General features: G+C 38.1%; 1 non-coding gene across 1 annotated transcript; it reads left to right on the forward strand.

Annotated features, from left to right (window-relative positions):
* The first annotated feature begins 11,279 nt into the window (after positions 1-11,279).
* Positions 11,280-11,386, forward strand: LOC112581667. Its single transcript, XR_003106287.3, has one exon. It is a non-coding gene; the product is annotated as a U6 spliceosomal RNA (small nuclear RNA).
* The last annotated feature ends 7,747 nt before the right edge of the window (positions 11,387-19,133 follow it).

The raw sequence follows: 19,133 nt of genomic DNA on the forward strand, positions 1-19,133 counted from the left end.
CTTTTATTATAAATGTGTTATTCATTCAGGGAACAGGCAAGACCCTTACAGACATGCCCTTTGGGTTTGGAAAGAGAAGAAACCAGCAGATAGAGAAACACAATGAACAGACAATATCATTTTATCAAAAGACAAAGCCCAAAGGGAATTTAAATATTTAAACAAATACGCAGGCATTCCCCACTTGCAGGAGCCAAGTATATTTTGGCAGAAGGGAATTTCCATATTGTTTCAACTTTAATTCAGTGGTTACTTCTCTTTTAATTAGAATCTTTAATGAGCAAATGCATGTTTTTCTTTTTGTTCTTTATTGGAATTATCTATGGCTAAATATCTCATAGATAAACACTTTTAAATTATTTATAAAATTCAATTTAATCCATTAATTTCTCGAGTTCAGATAAAAACTTCATGAAGCAAAACCAAATTAAATGCCAAATTTCAAAACTGAAATATATCTATTTCCACATGTATTGACCTCATTCAAAAAGTCACATTTTTATTAAGGGTTGGTTGGTGGAGATATTAAATTGATGTTACATTCTGACTACCTCTAGAAAGACAGCAAAGGAACAGAGTAGAGAAAATGTACATATGACTTTGATAATATAATTACTATAGGGAAAAATGTGTTCTTCACTGGAAAGCTATGCGTTATCTGTGGGGAGCTATTATTTTATAACTCTACAAGTTGTAGAAAACTGATAGCAATGCAAAAATAATCCTGGTCTGAAGACATGTAAATAAATTTGCTCCAGTGGAGTTTTATCTACCAAAACTCTTCTAGCTTGGAAAAAGTTGGATAACAGGTGAGAACCATATATTCTATTTGTTTAGGTGGGATTTTCAATACCACATATCATTAAGTATATTTACAGAATACCATGCTTTCTCATAAATGAAAACAGCAAAATACCTGAAATATGTACCACTAACATAAAGTTATCCTAAACATTATTTGACAGCTATGTTTTTAACCTTTTTATCTATTAACCAGAATGTCCAGCAAACAAACAGCTGGCTTGACAGGAAGTCATAGATTGTTACCCCCACAAAATAAACAAATAAATACAATGCTAGTAGATATACTAAAAGCTCATTAGAAATAAAAACTATTTTAGACTTTATTAAATTTCCCTGGTGGCTCAGATGGTAAAGAATCTGCTTGCAATCTGGGAGACCTGGGTTCGGTCCCTGGGTTGGGAAGATCCCCCGGAAGAGGGCATGGCAACCCACTCTAGTATTCTTGCCTGGAGAATCCCCATGGACAGAGGAGCCTGGTGGGCTACAGTCCATGAGGTCACTAAGAGTTGGACATGACTGAGCAAGTAAGCACACACAATACACAAAGTACTCTACCTAGGATTGTTTGAGCATAGAATCTGATTTAGTGTGCAAAATACTCTGATATGAAGGAAAATCCAATAGCTTACAGAAAATATGCCTAAAAACAGGGTTCCTGCTGCTGATGCTGCTAAGTCTCTTCAGTCGTGTTCAACTCTGTGCGACCCCATAGACGGCAGCCCACCAGGCTCCCCCATCCCTGGGATTCTCCAGGGAAGAACACTGGAGTGGGTTGCCATTTCCTTCTCCAATGCATGAAAGTGAAAAGTCAAAGTGAAGTTGCTCAGTCGTGTCCGACTCTTAGCAACCCCATGGACTGCAGCCCACCAGGCTCTTCCATCCATGGATTTTCCAGGCAAGAGTACTGGAGTGGGTTGCCATTGCCTTCTCTGAAAAACAGGGTTCCTAGTAACACACTAAAAACAAGGATGGAATCAAAATGCATTGAATCTTATAAAATTTGAGTGGCAAGATCAAATTATATCAAAACATAGGAGAAAAACATATATGATATGTAAGTAAGTCTGTATGGAATTAGTTGGGACCAAAGCTAATTATGAATCAGACCTGTCTCATTACTGATAATTTAAATTACTATCAAAAGTATTACCATCCAATTTTTGCCATCACTGTATAGATTGCTATGGAAAATTCGTTTAAAAATTGTTACAAATAGTTTATGGATTTCTTACAAGCAGTATGGTACATAAAAGTTAGCCTTGTACTCAGTAGCTAAATTTTTGTAGACTATGATATAAGAGTACAAAACAAGTTCCAAACCAGTGCCCAAAAAGCCCAGCCAGGAAGAAGTAGACTAGTAAAGCAGTCTTGGAACAATGCTATAGGCACTGGTGGAGTCTGCAATTAAACAGAGACCACATAAGCTATCTGAAGATGATCGGCAGTTATTGTCTCCGATGTAGGATGTAGGATATGTCATTTCATCTGATTTTTTAAGAGTCTGCATTCCAAGTTTCATATAAAATCTCCAGATTTTTGCAACTGATTAAAAAAAAAAACAGTTTTGACATTGTGCCTCCCAATGTGATCCACTAAAAAATAATCTCTGGGTTATTTCTGACAAGAGAGGACAGCTCAATTACGCTATAGCACTGGGAACTCTACTCAATGCTCTGCAGTAACCTAAATGGGAGGAAATCCAGTAAAGAGGGAGCATATGTATAAGCATAGCTGATTCACTCTGCTGTAGAACAGAAACTAACAGAACATTGTAAAGCAACTATCCTCCAATTAAAAAAAAAAAAGAAACATTGAATGGATCTCTTTGAAGACATCACACGAAATAAAAGATAAGACTCTGCTTTAAAACTCAGGATCATGAAGAATAGGAAAAGCAAGGGAAATCGTTCCAGATTGAAGGACAATAGAGAAATACGACGATTAAGTGTAATATGAATTCTTGGACTGGATCATTTTTTCCCAAAACAGAAAAGAAATATTGTTAGGACACTTGGCAAAATTTGAATGAGGTCTGTAAATTGGACAATAGTCATATCAGTGTTGATTTCTTGATTTGGATGTTTACACTGTATTGTCTTGGAGAGTGTTCTTGATTTGATGAAATACACACTCAAGATTTTAGATGTGATGGGGTAATTTGCCCTCAAAATCCTTAAAACTTTTAGGGAAGTTGAAAATTGTTCAAATTAAATGAAAATTGCAAAGCTTGAAGTTACTTCTAATATACAAAGTAAGAGAATAGTAGAGATAGGAAGGTGGCATAAAAGAAAAAAAACTGCACTTCTGTAAATGTAAATTTTTTCAAAGAAAAATAAGAAAAGTCTTAATAATTTTACTTTTACTTACAATTATATTTTCTGGTGGCACTAGTGGTAAAGAATCTGCCTGCCAATGCAGGAGACATAAAAGATGCAGGTCCAATCCCTGTTTCAAGAAGATCCCCTGGAAGGAAATGGCACCCCACACATCAGGATTCTTGCCTATAAAATCCCACGGACAGAGGAATCTGGCGGGCTACATTCCATGGGATCACAAAGAGTTGGACCCAACTGAGTGAGCACATTACAGTAGAAAATGTTCTGTTTACTCATTCTCTGAAACAGCTTAATTCAATGTAAGTCAGAAATACCAAGATTGTGTTAACTTTAATGTTTTTGAAAAATTTCCTTAGCAAATTAAAATTTCCCGTAGATATGAAATACTCAGTTTAGACCACCTAAATACTCCTCACAAAGAGCTGGGAGCACAAATATTCCTACAGTAAATGATAAACACATGAATCTACACCAAGGGATATTTTCATAATGCTGTAACTTTAAACTTCTACATGTGTTGAAAAAATATCTTTTTTAAAATAACTCTGGAATTGTTTAACATTTAAAAATGAATGTGTTTATGTGCAGCATGTATGGAATTTTGGCCACCAAAGAGATAATTATGGCAATTGGAAATTTGCTTCTGAATCGGTTCCCCATGACCCTAATGTATTTTTATTCCTTGCTAATTAACTTTTTCTCTCATAAATGACCCTGCCTCCTTTATAGCACTTTATTCTTATTGCATATTTTTCTACCAAATGTCCAGTCAACTTTAAATTCATTTTAAAAGGCAAAGAAAACTCACAAGTAACTCTTTCTTTGAATCTACATATTCTTTTACCTATAAATTTATGTCTAATTTTGTCAAACTTTCTCCATACCTGAGAGTTATTTAATTCAATTTAACTAAATATCATAGGCTAAAAAATTAAGATCATATTGAACATGGGAACTGTCATTATTTAAGGTTTTTGAGGTCACTAGCATCATGCTATTTCTAGGAATAACTAGATATGTTACAAAAGAAATCATTCTCACTGCTTTATATGTCATTTCAATATTCGTACTGACAAGAATATTCTCAAGAATTTCTCATGCAAGACCTAACTAAGAATAATGAGATATATCTGTGAGACATTGACAGGAAACATAATATTTCACTTATGTGAATATCTAAATTAGCTAAAATGTTCCCACATTTAAGCAAAATTTTAAGCAATTCAAATGGATTTTTTTTCCTGAATTATATTTATTGTCATTGACATATATTTCCTTATATAATTCAAGGTTATCATTGTGGACATTAGCGTGATGACATCACAAGTACATCCCCAAGGATTTATGCCCTAAAATATATGCCCCACTCTCCCAAACAGCATGGCATCCAAACTTGGGGGGCTATATCTCCCACTCCTACCTTCTTTGGCATAGAGATGGGAGGCTGGGATCTCAGGCACCTGTATTATATCATGCTATCCCAACACTTTCGTTTCACAGTCAGGCTTCCATTCCATTTGGACCCATGAGAATACAGAAGGTATTTCCTTGGGATTTCTAAGCGAAAACTTCCTAAATCTTTCTGCATATAGTCGATGATGTCCCAGAAGTTAGCTACCAGGACTTAACAGCCACAGTTCAACTGTAAGAGTAGCCAGATTCAAAACCACCTTGTTAGCGTTTCTGTTACAGACTAGAAGGCAAAAAAGAGCAAAGTAAAGACTACCAGCCTGTAATGACATCGAGTAGCTAAATCAAACCATTCATCAATTTTTCTTTCTCTGCATTTGTGTCTCTCTTTCCCTTTTTCTTCCAACTGTGTCAGGCAAGAAACATATTGGTTTTGAGCTGGGTTGCCTATCATTTGTAACTAAGTGTACCCTATTGAGACAATAATTTATTCTGATAGTGATGCCTTCAAGGCTAATATACAGCCTCTGCCTTATTTCATTAGGTAAGATATTAATAATTCAGAATTTTCTATGTGTTTTGTTCCTGTGCTTAATTTATATAGCTTGTATCTCCTCTCCTGTTATCTACTATCACTCTACAGGCTAGGAAATTAATCACTAACAGGTAAGAATTGTCCACTAATTTCTTTTAATCCACTATGACCTTAGAGATAGGAGCTACACCTCAGGCTTCAAATTCCTGCCTTACTTTCTCAGGAAGGACTTCCACACCTACATCAAGGTCAAATTCCTTTGTTAAGTATCCTTCAGTTACTGAGTACTTACTATGCGCCAAGTTCTCTTCTAAGAATTTCACCTGAATTAACTTATTTAATCCTCACATCAACCTTGTTTTACAGACCCTATTATTCTCATTTTACAAATGAAGACACTGAGGCACAAGTACAAAATCACATAACTAGGGCTCATTGGGCATTGGATTCAAATCAAGGCAACTCAGAGCCCTCCCTCTTAACTTCTAGGATCTGTTGCTTTTCCTCAGAATGCTTGTATCAGTTGGTTATTAAACATTCCCTAAAACAATAATGGGATTAACAGTCAACCCTTCCAATAGACTACAAGTTCCACATGAGCAGAGATCATAGTTAGGTCCATCATCCACAGCTCCCCGACTCTTAGCATATTACCTGTTTCATCATGGGCACTAGGTGAATATTTGTTAATTGAGAGAGGAAAGGAAAGAAAGGAAGAAGGTAAGGAAGCAGAAAGGGGAGTAAAGGAGAAGGGGAGGGACAGTGGTTAAGACTGAAAAAGGTCCAGAGAGGAGGCTTTACATAAATTGTAATTAAGGACAGTCTCGGCTATGGACCTTTTCTGACCATCTCCAAAGAGTTGAATTTATCAGAAGAATGAGCTGTTACTGTACTTCATGTCCAATGGCAGTGCCTCCGTCAGCAAGTAATTCAGAATATATCTAACACTTGCAGTGGTAATAAAAACTTAAAAACATATCAAGAATATAAATACAGTTTTATATTTACTGGGATGACATTATAAGGATGAAGTTATACCTGGATGCATGTTCAAGCTTAAAAGGTATAGAAAACAAAAACCTCTCAGGAGACCTGAGAGACCTGAAGGAAGCTATAACTAAGAACATGGCTGAGGATATAGTCTGTATCAGATAACTATCACTATGTAACCAATTATCCTAAAACACAGAAGCATAAAATAGAAGACATTTATTTTCTCACACTTTCTGTGACTTAGGAATAGCTTAATTGAGCCCTGCCGCTCCGCACCTTTCACAAGTCTGCAGCCAAGATTCTGACACAGCTTCATAGTGGGTAGGATCTGCTTCCAACTTCACTCAGTGGTTTTTTAAGTTTTTTTTTTTTTTTTAATGACATATTTACCATTTTTAAACAATTTTTTGAATTGAGGTATATTTACTTTTCATTGTTGTGGTAGCTTCAGGTGAATAGCAAAGTGATTCAGATATACATATATATATATAAATGTGTGTATACATGTATATAAATATATGTACGTGTGTGTGTTAGTCACTCAGTAGTGTCCAACTCTTGGTGTCCATGGATAACCCACCAGGCTCCACTGTCCATGAAATTCTCCAGACAAGAATACTGGGGTAGGTAACCATTTCCTTTTCCAATGTATATGTAGGTATGTGTGTGTGTGCATGCTAAATTGCTTCAGTTGTGTCCAACTCTTTGCCACCCTATGGAGCCTAGCCCACCAGGCTTTTCCATCCATGGGATTCTCCAGACAAGAATACTGGAGTGGATTGCCACACCCTCCTCCAGGAGATCTTCCCAACCCAGGGACTGAAACCACATTTCCTGCATTGCACACACACACACGTGTGTGCGTGTGTGAGTGTTGTTTTTTGGTATTAAACATATGTATGTGGTAATACATTAAACGTATGTATGCGGTAATACATTATTTTTTTTTATATGGTGATATATGAAATGAAATGTTCCTGCTGCTCAACTATACCTTCTAAAGAGTATTTTAATAAATTAGGATTAAAGACAAAGAATATAATTCACGCACTGAGGAGTAATTAAACTCAAACTCATAAAAAATTACAGTAAATTTTAACCAAATGGTGTATATAACAAGCATAATTTCAGACCTAAAAGTCCAAGAGCAAACTTCCGATAAGTCATTGAAGGGCTCCTCCCCCAGCTTTCCATGAGGAGAGGAGATGATCTGCCAAACTGAAACCTGCTCATCCCTGTGTTCCTTCTTAAAGATACAGCAGAAGCAGGAAGGGACTGCAGGTACTTCCGCAGACACCCTGTGTCATTCCGAGTAAATATTAAATTGAATAGTCAAAATCTTCTTCTGAAAGACCCAAGTCCCTTTTACAAATACCAAGTGTGAATTTGTGTACTGGTGGTTTTAATTGGCCTGAGGTTTGGTACAGCTTGACTTTGTCAGTAAGGGCTACTTTAGTTTAAAATGAAGCAAAACAATTTTAAAAGGCAGGGCAAGCCAATAGATCACTTAAACTGGAGACCAGTTGTAGTCTCAGTTAAAAATCTACTTTGCTCCCTAAGTTTATTCATGGGAAGTGGGGAAGCCCATCAGATCAGCAAGTGCATGCTAGCTACCAATAATACACATATTTTCTTTTCCTCACACTGGTTTTGTAGAAAGAAGAAAGCAATTAGGAAACATCTGAAAGGCCATTTTTTAAATATAAAAGAAATAGGAGAGGAAAAGAAATAGAAGATGCCTTGAATAAGACCTGAGGCAGAGAAAGAAACCTGGGACTCTATGTTGTTTGAAATACAAAAACAAAACTGCAGGGTACAATGGACATATATCAGGACAGTCACTTAGATTTTCTTGCAAACTGAAGTTATGAATGTAGCAGGGAATATCTATCAGCATAGTAATAATAGACTTAAGTATTAACGCAACATAATATCTATTTCAAATAGTCAAATGGGAATTGACCATGGTAGAAAGATCAAGAAAATATTCTTAAAATCAGTCCTACGGAGTTAGAATATAAAAAGAAGTAGTATAATAATTATGTTTCCGGATTATCAGGGTATTTCCATCAAACATGAATTAAGTACTGATATTTTATACATATACAACCCTTTCTTTTAAAAAGCAATAACTAAAACACAAAACATCATAATCATTGATTATCCAATTAGTAAGAACCATCTATTGTCCCAGCACTGTTTAGATTTTCTCAGAATAAGATGTGTGGAAGCAATTAGTGGATGTGGTGTGTGTATGTGTGTGTGTGTGTGTGTAAGGAGGAACCATCTATTGTTCCAGCACTGTTTAGATTTTCTCAGAATAAGATGCGTGGAAGCAGTTAGTGGTTTGTGTGTGTGTGTGTGTAAGGAGGAACTGGTAGATGACCTTTGAGATCATGCAGCACGGCTATGGATCTAATTCAGTAATGACTTCTACACCCTACCTGTCTCATGAGTTTTATGAATCCACTTCAGCATCTTCCAAAACATAGAATTCACTACTTTAGGAGGCAGCCTCCTTCATTTCCAGGAAATATGATTGCCAAAATATGTTTCCTTATTCTGAAGTCAAATTTTTCACTCTATATAATATTTACCATTAATGTCCCAGACCTAAACTAAATTATGCCTTTGGATATACACACAGAAACACATACACACACACACACACACATGCAATCATGACTATACAGAAAACAAAAGAACTACTATGCTTTTCACTAAATCTCTTCTCAAATGTCAAACCAAAGTCTTTCATTATTCTTTTACTTGTATCCTGCGTTATGGTTCAGTTGAATCCTCATATGACTCTGCTCAAAAATGACAATATTATCCATAGCCTTGGTTGACTGCTGCAGAAATGAGTACAACTCTCTCCTGATTCGTTCTGATCTACTTTTCCTATTGTAATAGAGGAATTGCTAGAAGTAGCAGTGCCAGTCCTTCGGTCGTGTCCAACCCTTTGAGATCCCGTAGAGGAAAATGCTAAGGTAGATTCAAATGGGTACTAAGTAGGCTTCTTTGGTGGGAGAGACTATAAGCCAAAAGATGTGAGAAACAAAGACACAATTAGATGATAAAATTCAGTGAAAGATACAATCAGGAGCCACTTATATTGGGGTTCCCTTGTGGCTCAGCTGGTAAAGAATCCGCCGGCAATGCAGGAGACCTGGGTTCGATCTCTGGGTTGGGAAGATCCCCTGGAGAAGGGAAAGGCTACCCACTCCAGTATTGTGGCCTGGAGAATTCCGTGGATACAGTCCATGGGGTCGCACAGAGTCAGATATGACTGAGAGACTTTCACTTCACTTCACTTCAGTATATAACCTGAGAAAGGGAGCTGCTGCTGCTAAGTCGCTTCAGTCGTGTCCGACTCTGTGCGACCCCATAGATGGCAGCCCACCAGGCTCCCCCGTCCCTGGGATTCTCCAGGCAAGAACACTGGCGTGGGTTGCCATTATCTTCTCCAGTGCATGAAAGTGAAAACTGAAAAGGAAGTCACTAGGTCGTGTCCGACTCTTAGCAACCCCATGGACTGCCTCCCACCAGGCTCCTCCGTCCATGGGACTTTCCAGGCAAGAGTACTGGAGTCGGGTGCCATTGCCTTCTCCGGAGAAAGGGAGGCACTTTTACAAAACAATCTGAGATTTCTGACTCCTTCCGGCAAGGAACGTTATTATACCTTCTTTCATTAGTTATCAGTGCCTGCTGGTGATTCTATTGCATTTGATTCTCCAAAAATAGTTTGAACTTGGTATGTTTTGACAAAATCTCTCAACAATATTACATGTTGAATGTTTATTCAAAGAAACTTTCAATGAGTTGTTATTGAGTTCTTAATGCAAAGTGTTTCTGTAAAGTGAATCATATGTCCATTTAAGCAACAGGAATTTGTTTTAGAAAAAATTTCCCAAGGTAAAATTTAAGAAGATTGATAACAAGTACTAAGGTATTAGCCGTTTCCCTAATTTTCCTTAAACTCTCTCTCTAATATACTGAAATTACCTGATCTCAACCATCCACAGTCTAGAATGAACTCTTCATTCTATGGGCTGCCATTTTAAAACAATGAATCTAGTAATGGACCAGTGTAGACTGTCTTTGCAGCAAAAGCTAGTGGGTTGGAAAAGGTGAGCAATTTTCTTGTAATCTAGTGGTTACTCTGAGGAGCTAGAAGTTTGGTGGCAATTGGTGTTATTTGCTGGCAGTTGCCAACCAACTGTGCATTGCCTTGTGGAGGAAAACAGTTCAGGATAGTGGGAGAAGGGAGTGGTTTATACATAAAGAAAACTCTTATAACTCCAGAAGATCAAAGCCTGAACCAAATAGGTGAGAATTGTTCACTTAGAGGGTCATCTAAGGAAAAGCTATCAAGGGGAGTTACAAAGCTTGCTAATTCTATTTGAGATTCAACACTAACCAAGAAAAGAAATATATCTATAGAAACCAAGCGGCTTATTTCCAAACAGTTTAAGGGAATGTGCTACATTTGTCTTCCTTCTGTGGCAAATACCAACTATGTGGCCACATTGCTGGAAGAGGTGGGGTGGACCTCTCGACATTTTGGTTTATCAGAGAGGATGACTTCCTAAGTAGATGGAGGTAATAATAATGCAGAAGGAAAGCTAGGAAACCAAGACTCTTATTACACAGTCAGGACTCAGATCCATTACAAAGAACATTCAATAAAAGAATGTGGTATGAAATTGGAAGAAAAGTAGAAACTCTGTTTTCCGGTAGCATCTCTTTAAGCGCGTACAGAATAGGAAGAGAGAACAAAGAAATGCCCCCAGTGGAAAGTCAGTGGCATAGAGAGCACATCCATAAAGACTATATCTAAGAGAAGAGCTCTTTCCTACAGAACCTACATATAAAAGTCCATCAACAAATATGTGTTGAATGAATAAATGATTAGATTAATAAGCAGGAATCACTCCTAAATTCTAGAAAATCTAATATTTGGGAAAAATAAGTATTTGGAGATGATTGACACTGTCAGTGGATCCATAGGCCAATACTGAAATGTGCTGTTCTCTGAAGCATGGATCCGAGAAGTAAAAGCCCACAGAGACAACTGTACAATACATTTCATCCAACTGGGGATCAAAAATACCACCCGAAGAGGTTGGGGGGAATTTCTAAGGAATATTTCAAAGTATCCAGTAATACCAATAAGAATTAATAAATTTGGAAGAATACCAGTGCTTGCTTCAGCAGCACAGATACTAGAATTGGAATGATACAGAGGAGATTAGCATGGCCCCTGCATAAGTATGACATGTAAATTCATGAAGTGCTCCATATTTTAATATTTGTTTAACTGAATCACTTTACTGTACACCTGAGGCAACACACAATATTATAAATCAACTATATTCCAATATAAAATAAGCATTAAATTTTTAAAAAAGAAGAATACTAATACTTATAATGTCAGATCTCCATGTAACAATGCACAGAACATGAAAAAATAAGTTGCATTTGAGGTTTTTTAAGAGGGGGAAGAAATACTGGCTCATAAGTCTTTTGGATAAAACTCAAATTTTATATAATATAAAATGTGTGCATTACTGAATAGGAACAGATTTGGGAGGAAAACAGAAGGAAAAAAAAGGTGGATTGGTCCTATATGCCTAAAGTATCTTATCATATTTCTGATAAGATATAGAAGGTATAAATGATCTGACATCATAGGTGATTGACAAAAAAATTAATAAAACAAATGAGATTTTAAAATAAATATAGAAAAGTCAGTCACAGAAAAAAAGACTGATTAGTGAAAAATGCAAAATTTAGATTAAAATTATTTTAAATAACTGAAAAAATATTGACCAAAGTAATGACGAAATATTGAAAGTCAATGTCATTGGACACTAAAGAGAAAGCAGGGACATTAATAGATATGATATTAGGATATACTAAATCATCGCCCCAAAATAAGTTTTCAACTATAATTGAAATAAAGAATTTAAAAAAGGAAAGGGTAAAAAATAGCCACAGACAATCTATATGGATCCACAGGGAATTTCTAGGGACAGTCTAACTTCCTGGACTAATGGGTTCCAGCTGAGGCAGCTGGTGTACATTCTTCCAGGACAGAGAACAAAGGGGAAAGAGCCATGTGTTTTCCTTATGCTTGTCACCTTTTTGAGCACAGAGACTCACATCTCATCCCACCATATCTCTGATGACTTCACACTGTAGGAACCACTGCAGAGGGGCCAGGGGCAATCCTAACGCCTCTACTTGTCCTGTGGACCAACAGGACCGTACAGCCACCCCCACCACTGCCACCGCCACGACCATAACCGCAACACCGTGGCCTCAGAAAACATCTCCGTTCTCTTAGATCGAACGCATACATACTACGGAGAAATTCATCATCAGACAAGTCAAAGCATATTAGAGGTCAGCACAGAGCCAAAAATGTATGGCCTTAGAAACCAAACAGTTTTCAATGCATTTCTATCACTGTCCTGCTTGAATGCCTTGCTTATATCCAAGCATTCTACGTCCTTCATTGATTACTGCTCCTTTCCAAGGTTCTTACTGTTTGAATTCTCAAACATTGCCATTCGTTTGTGTATGAAATATTGTATTTTATGACCTAGCACAGGTAGAAGTATCATCGTGCTTAGACCAGGAAGAAAGTGCTAATTGCCTACTGCGTGGCCTCATGGCAAGTTACCTAAGTAAGGTTGTAACTAGCAAATGAAAGGTTCTGTGCGAAAGTCCTTGGAAAACTAAACAGCCCCATGCAGTTGTCAAACATTTAAATCTTTGTAACTTTCCGAGTTGGCTATCTATAGATTTAAGGAATTTTTTTTTTTTTTACCTTTCACAGATGAAGTACTAAGAAACTGGTTCCTGTGGTGTGAAGAAGCTCCAAACAGGATGCATCATACTGGATTTTTGCAGACCTGAGTCAAACTAGGTGTGGTTGTGTAGCCGCTGTGACAATGAGCTTTTGTGTCCATTTCTAAAAGGAACCTACCTGCCACACAGGTTGCCCTCCCGCAAAAATACCTCTCCACTGAAAGTTGGCACAAGCTGGTGAAAATGACTCTATGTCATGAAAAGCATACGGAGCATAAGCTTACCTAATTAATAATTTTCTGGGTGTTTTCCTTTTCCTCTGCAGCTGCTGAAGAGAGTGGTTCTGATTAAGCCATACACATCGTGAGAAATGCCACTTCACAAGGGTGCTACATTCTGTATTTCCCCCCAACTTTGATCCCTGCTCATTGGTCCCTTTGATCTCTGAACAGGATGTACAAGGTTCACTAATCAATGCTTCCCCTCATTTTTGCTCCTTAGTCTGTTAAGTGTTTATATTTAAATCATTGACTAGAACAGGTGAATATGTATGACCTGTGTCTTTTTCCATTTAGCGTTTGTCTTCAAAAGACAGAAGGAAAAGAAAAGCTTTACAATTTTCAACCAAGTTTTCATTAAAGGCAGAATTAAGAAGGATTGAAAATATGGCACTCATTTCTTCCTCTTCGAAAATTTGGATCAGTTTCTAGGGAGCATGAGAAGATGGTGGAATGGAAGAATGAGACCCATTGTTAACCCATGCCCTTTTGTACGCTAGAACACAAGTCTCTGTTGTCTCAGATAGCAAAGGAGAGACATGTATATGCCACGGGCTTGGTGATGAAGCTATGCCACGTGCCACCTATTCTAAAGACTCCTCTCTCAAGAGTCAGTGGGTAAATGGGTAAGAAACTTACCACTGAGAAGAGAACTCAGATCAGATCAGATCAGATCAGTCACTCAGTCGTGTCCGACTCTTTGCGACCCCGTGAATTGCAGCACGCCAGGCCTCCCTGTCCATCACCAACTCCCGGAGTTCACTCAGACTCACATCCACCGAGTCAGTGATGCCATCCAGCCATCTCATCCTCTGTCGTCCCCTTCTCCTCCTGCCTCCAATTCCTCCCAGCAGCAGAGTCTTTTCCAATGAGTCAACTCTTCCCATGAGCTGGCCAAAGTACTGGAGTTTCAGCTTTAGCATCATTCCTTCCAAAGAACACCCAGGACTGATCTCCTTTAGAATGGACTGGTTGGATCTCCTTGCAGTCCAAGGGACTCTCAAGAGTCTTCTCCAACACCACAGTTCAAAAGCATCAATTCTTCGGCGCTCAGCCTTCTTCACAGTCCAACTCTGACATCCATACATGACCACAGGAAAAACCATAGCCTTGACTAGAAGAACCTTTGTTGACAAAGTAATGTCTCTGCTTTTCAATATGCTATCTAGGTTGGTCATAACTTGCCTTCCAAGGAGTAAGTGTCTTTTAATTTCATGGCTGTAGTCACCATCTGTAGTGATTTTGGAGCCCAGAAAAATAAAGTCTGACACTGTTTCCACTGTTTCCCCATCTATTCCCCATGAAGTGATGGGCCCAGATGCCATGATCTTCGTTTTCTGAATGTTGCGCTTTAAGCCAACTTTTTCACTCTCCACTTTCACTTTCATCAAGAGGCTTTTGAGTTCCTCTTCACTTTCTGCCATAAGGGCGGTGTCATCTGCATATCTGAGGTTATTGATATTTCTCCTGGCAATCTTGATTCCAGCTTGTGTTTCTTCCAGTCCAGCATTTCTCATGATGTACTCTGCATATAAGTTAAATAAGAGAACTAAATATTGTCAATAGAGGAGCGCCAAAGGAAAAGTGCCATTGGAGTTTAGAAATGGGAGAGAGCCCCTGAGAGCTGGGTAACCAGAAGAGACCTCTCACAAGAAACAGGTTTTGTTTGATCAGATTCATTACAGAGACTAGGAGCTGTGTGCAGAGTTGGAGAGATGGGAACGTATAAGGACCAGGTCCCAGGTCTGGCTGACCAGAGTAACTAACAATTTGGGAAAAGACTTGTATTGACTAACAAGAAAGTATTCCTAAAAAATGAATAATCCACATAGTTAGGCAGTAGTTTGGGGTCTGAATTTTTACTTTTAACTAGTTGTGGCAAAATAAGCAGTAGCAAAAATAGCCACCAGTAGCTTCAACTTTGTTATCTCTAAGAAAGGACCAACTGTCACATACATTTCAAAACTGTGTGTATTAAAAAAAAAAGAAGGCATGCCCTGGTTTTCTTCTTTTCTCCTTCTCTCCTTTCCTTATTTTTATGAACTTGATGATTTCAATAGTAATGGTCCAGACAATTGTCAAAGGAATATCTCTATTACATGCAGTTATTTTTAGGCCATGCCTACTCTTTATAAAAATATGAAGAATCAATTCTTGTTTGAAGGTGATATATCTATTGCTATCCATCATCCCTTCCCCCATTCTCCAATTTTTATTAGAACAGAGAAGACAAGGGCAGACGTCAGCAGTATTGAATTACTCTATGGGATATTCTGTTTTTCATATTATTCAGTACCAACAGCTCATCAAATCAGACATGGCAGGTAGCTGATTATTGAACTCTTTTTCCCCTGATTCAGCATATTTTCTTCTGCTGCTGCTGCTGCTAAGTCGCTTCAATCGTGTCCGACTCTGTGCGATCCCAGAGATGGCAGCCCACCAGGCTCCCCCGTCCCTGGGATTCTCCAGGCAAGAACACTGGAGTGGGTTGCCATTTCCTTCTCCAATGCATGAAAGTAAAAAGTGAAAGTGAAGATGCTCAGTCATGTCCGACTCTTAGCGACCCCATGGACTGCAGCCCACCAGGCTCCTCCATCCATGGGACCTTCCAGGCAAGAGTACTGGAGTGGGTTGCCAGCAGCCTAAATCCTTAAAATTTGAGCAAAAGAAAAAAAAAAAGTAGTTAAAATTCCATTGTTCCATACGAAGAATTACAGCCAAAACCACTTAAATTTTCTACTTTCATAGAGTAACAAATTCATAGTCTGTTGGATCTGGGAATTTGAGATCTAAATGGCACTTGAAATTTACTGTGGTTTTAATAACATCAATTTTCAGATGAGTAAACTGAGTCTCAGAATGGTTTCATGATTAGCCCAGAAGAGTTCAGCTAATTAATTTCCAGGCTTTCTATCCTGTGTACGTCTCCCTGGATCAAGAATTCCTAATTTATTAAACAAAGCAGTTATATCACTGAGGGTTCATCCAGCTTTAATTTCTATGATTTCTTTCTCTGTAAATCTTAGAGAAAAAAAAATCAAAGCCTAAAAAGCAAGTGACAGCACTCTAATTTGAGCTCATGAAGGACCACACTAGACTAGTCCACTGTGGTTCCGATGTTAAGTGCTAAATGGCAGAGCAAGTTAATGCCCTGGTTGTTTGCCTTTGGAGGTAAAAATATATCTGTAGGTCTCAGCCAAGTTCCTGTGGAGATTTGTCCACATCCCCAAAATACCACACACATTTGGCAAGAATGACAGATTATGTCCAAGCAAGGCCCAGATCTTGAATAGCAAGAGTATTTCGAGTAAAGAACAACATACAATGCAAAGCTCTCATTCTTAGGTATGCCATTTATCTCCCTAAATTTCTGTAAAATCCTCTTCCTCTTTTTTTTTTTTTCCTGGCTCTCCCCACCCCGCATTCCAAACTCTGCAAAAACCTTTCATCTTAAGTTAAACTGCTGTTGTTGTTTAGCTGCTCAGTTGTGTCCTACTCTTTTGAGAACCAGAGGAGTCAACTAGACTCCTCTGTCCATGAGATTTCCCAGGCAGGAATACTGGAGTGTATTGCCATTTCCTTCTCAGGGGATCTTCCCAAGCCAGGGATCAAACTCAGGTCTCCTGCATTACAGATGAGCTCTTTACTGACTGAGACACCAGGGAAGCCCAAGAATACTGGCGTGGATAGCCTAAGCCTTCTCCAGGGGATCTTTCTGACCCAAGAATTGAACTGAGGTCTCCTGCATTGCAGGAGGATTCTTTACTAGCTGAGATACCAGGAAAGCTAAGTTATATGAAAGATAGGATAATAATCACAAGCACTCATCTCTTCATCAATTTTTCTTTTCTTTTTCTATATTTTCCAAATTTTCTCTAGAAGGACAGTGTCTATTCCTGTCTTCTTTCCATTATTTTCCCCTCTCTCTTTCTCTCCTCTCCACTTGCCCACTGTATGTGTGTAAGCTTGTATGTTCATGTGTATGTGTGTGCCTGTGGATATCTGTTTGGGTTTGTAAAACTGTATAGACAGGTATTTTTGTTTAACACATGTATAAATCTAGAGAGAGAAATTGTAAAGAAGGAAACATATGTGGCTGTGCAGTCATCTCATCTCATGGTACGTATTTCTCTTCCTGCCTGACAAGCCATGCCTTGGTCCTGCCTCCTTGGCTGGCCTTCCTTCAACTCTCCCAACTCATTAATTCGTTATTTAATTCACATTCTGTGCCAGTACTAAATCAGTCCTATTTGGAAATGTTCCTGAGCTCAGTATTCATGATTCTCCAGGTGTATTTCACAAAACACTCATCCAGAGAAATGCTTCTTGGAGGAGGAGAGAGTTGGGTGGTCAAATCTGAGATGAGACTGTAGTAGCTGAACCCAGTCTGATCCCTGGTCCAAAACAAAGCAAGCAAACAGAAACAGAGAATTCTTGCCATATTTGGGAAAATTTCAGTGTGAACTAGATATTTGAACATACTAGAAATTATTGTAATGCTTTTCAGGTATAATTATCTTAATGCAGTTATTTAGAAAAATGCTCTTAATCTTAGAAGATATATTCCATGCTTAAAACTGAAGTATTTCAAGTGTTATGATGCCCGAGACTTGCCTTAAAGGGCTTTGATAATAGTAAATTTACCACTCATATTTAAAACTAATTTGTTTACATAAACAATGTAGCTTCCAAAAAATGCTTATTTTATATCTGGATATTATATATACATACTTATGATATAGTACATGCCTATATGTTATCTATAAATGCATGTCTATATATTAACATACATATATATACAGAAAATATGTTTATTGTATATAAAATGTTTTTGTATAAATTATATTTATATATTAGATATAAATATGTAATATGTGCACAGTTTACCCTCAAATGATGTGGGGGCTACAGTGGAAAATCTGCCTGCAACTTTACAGTCCATCATCTATATCCCTAACTTTGAATTCACAGATTCAACCAACCACAGGTCATGTAGTACTGTAGTATTTATTGAAAGAAAACCCACATATAAGTAAATCTGCACAGTTCAACCATGTGTTGTTCAAGGGTAAACTATATATTATACATACTAAATGTATGACTATAATATCTAAGTATATAGATTTTTAAAATGGGACCATATGTTGCTTATATAAATATATCAGTAAATTTATAATACAACACACACAAAGTATTGCTGTGAAGATTAAATAAACACATTTTTATTTTCTGAAATACATATACTTATTTTTGAAACCACTTGAAAGTAGGTTGCATGCTGAATTCTGACCAGCTTGGAGGAGGAAATGGCAACCCACTCCAGTATTCTTGCCTGGAGAATCCCAGGGACAGAGGAGCCTGACAGACTACAGTCTTAGGGTCACAAAGAGCCTGACATGACTGAAGCAACTTAGCGCATAGATACAGAGCATTTTGGGGTACTGGAGAAGCAACTTGGAGAGTTGAGGAAGAGAATAGGGTTAGTTAACAGGAGAGAATATCTCTTCATGGGTAATTGTGTTGCCCTTATCCATTAGACTTTTTGATGCAGGAAAGAAATACAAGAGAGGCGGGGAAGCTGGCGGGGTGGGGGGCAAGCTGGCGGGGTGGGGGCAAGCTGGCGGGGTGGGGGCAAGCTGGCGGGGTGGGGGGCAAGCTGGCGGGGTGGGGGCAAGCTGCTCCTAGCCAGTTTGGGGACTTCTAGACTTTCACAGGAAGTACCTCTTTCCTTACCGCACCCCTTAAACTACTGCTTACAGGGAGCACACTACTAATTGCACAGTGGTAAGGGTTGGGATGCATGATGAAAAGGTTTGTTTTTGGAAAGAAACTTCCTTATTTCACTTAGGTTCTTATGAAAGAGGTTTCTGATGCGGGCAAATAAGCCAAACAAACAAAGGCTTCAAACATCTAGGATAAAAAGCAGAATTAAAATATTAGATGGTCACTTGAAAAAGATAA

The sequence above is a fragment of the Bubalus bubalis genome, chromosome 23 (genome assembly GCF_019923935.1).
Source record: "Bubalus bubalis isolate 160015118507 breed Murrah chromosome 23, NDDB_SH_1, whole genome shotgun sequence".
Taxonomy (NCBI): domain Eukaryota; kingdom Metazoa; phylum Chordata; class Mammalia; order Artiodactyla; family Bovidae; genus Bubalus; species Bubalus bubalis.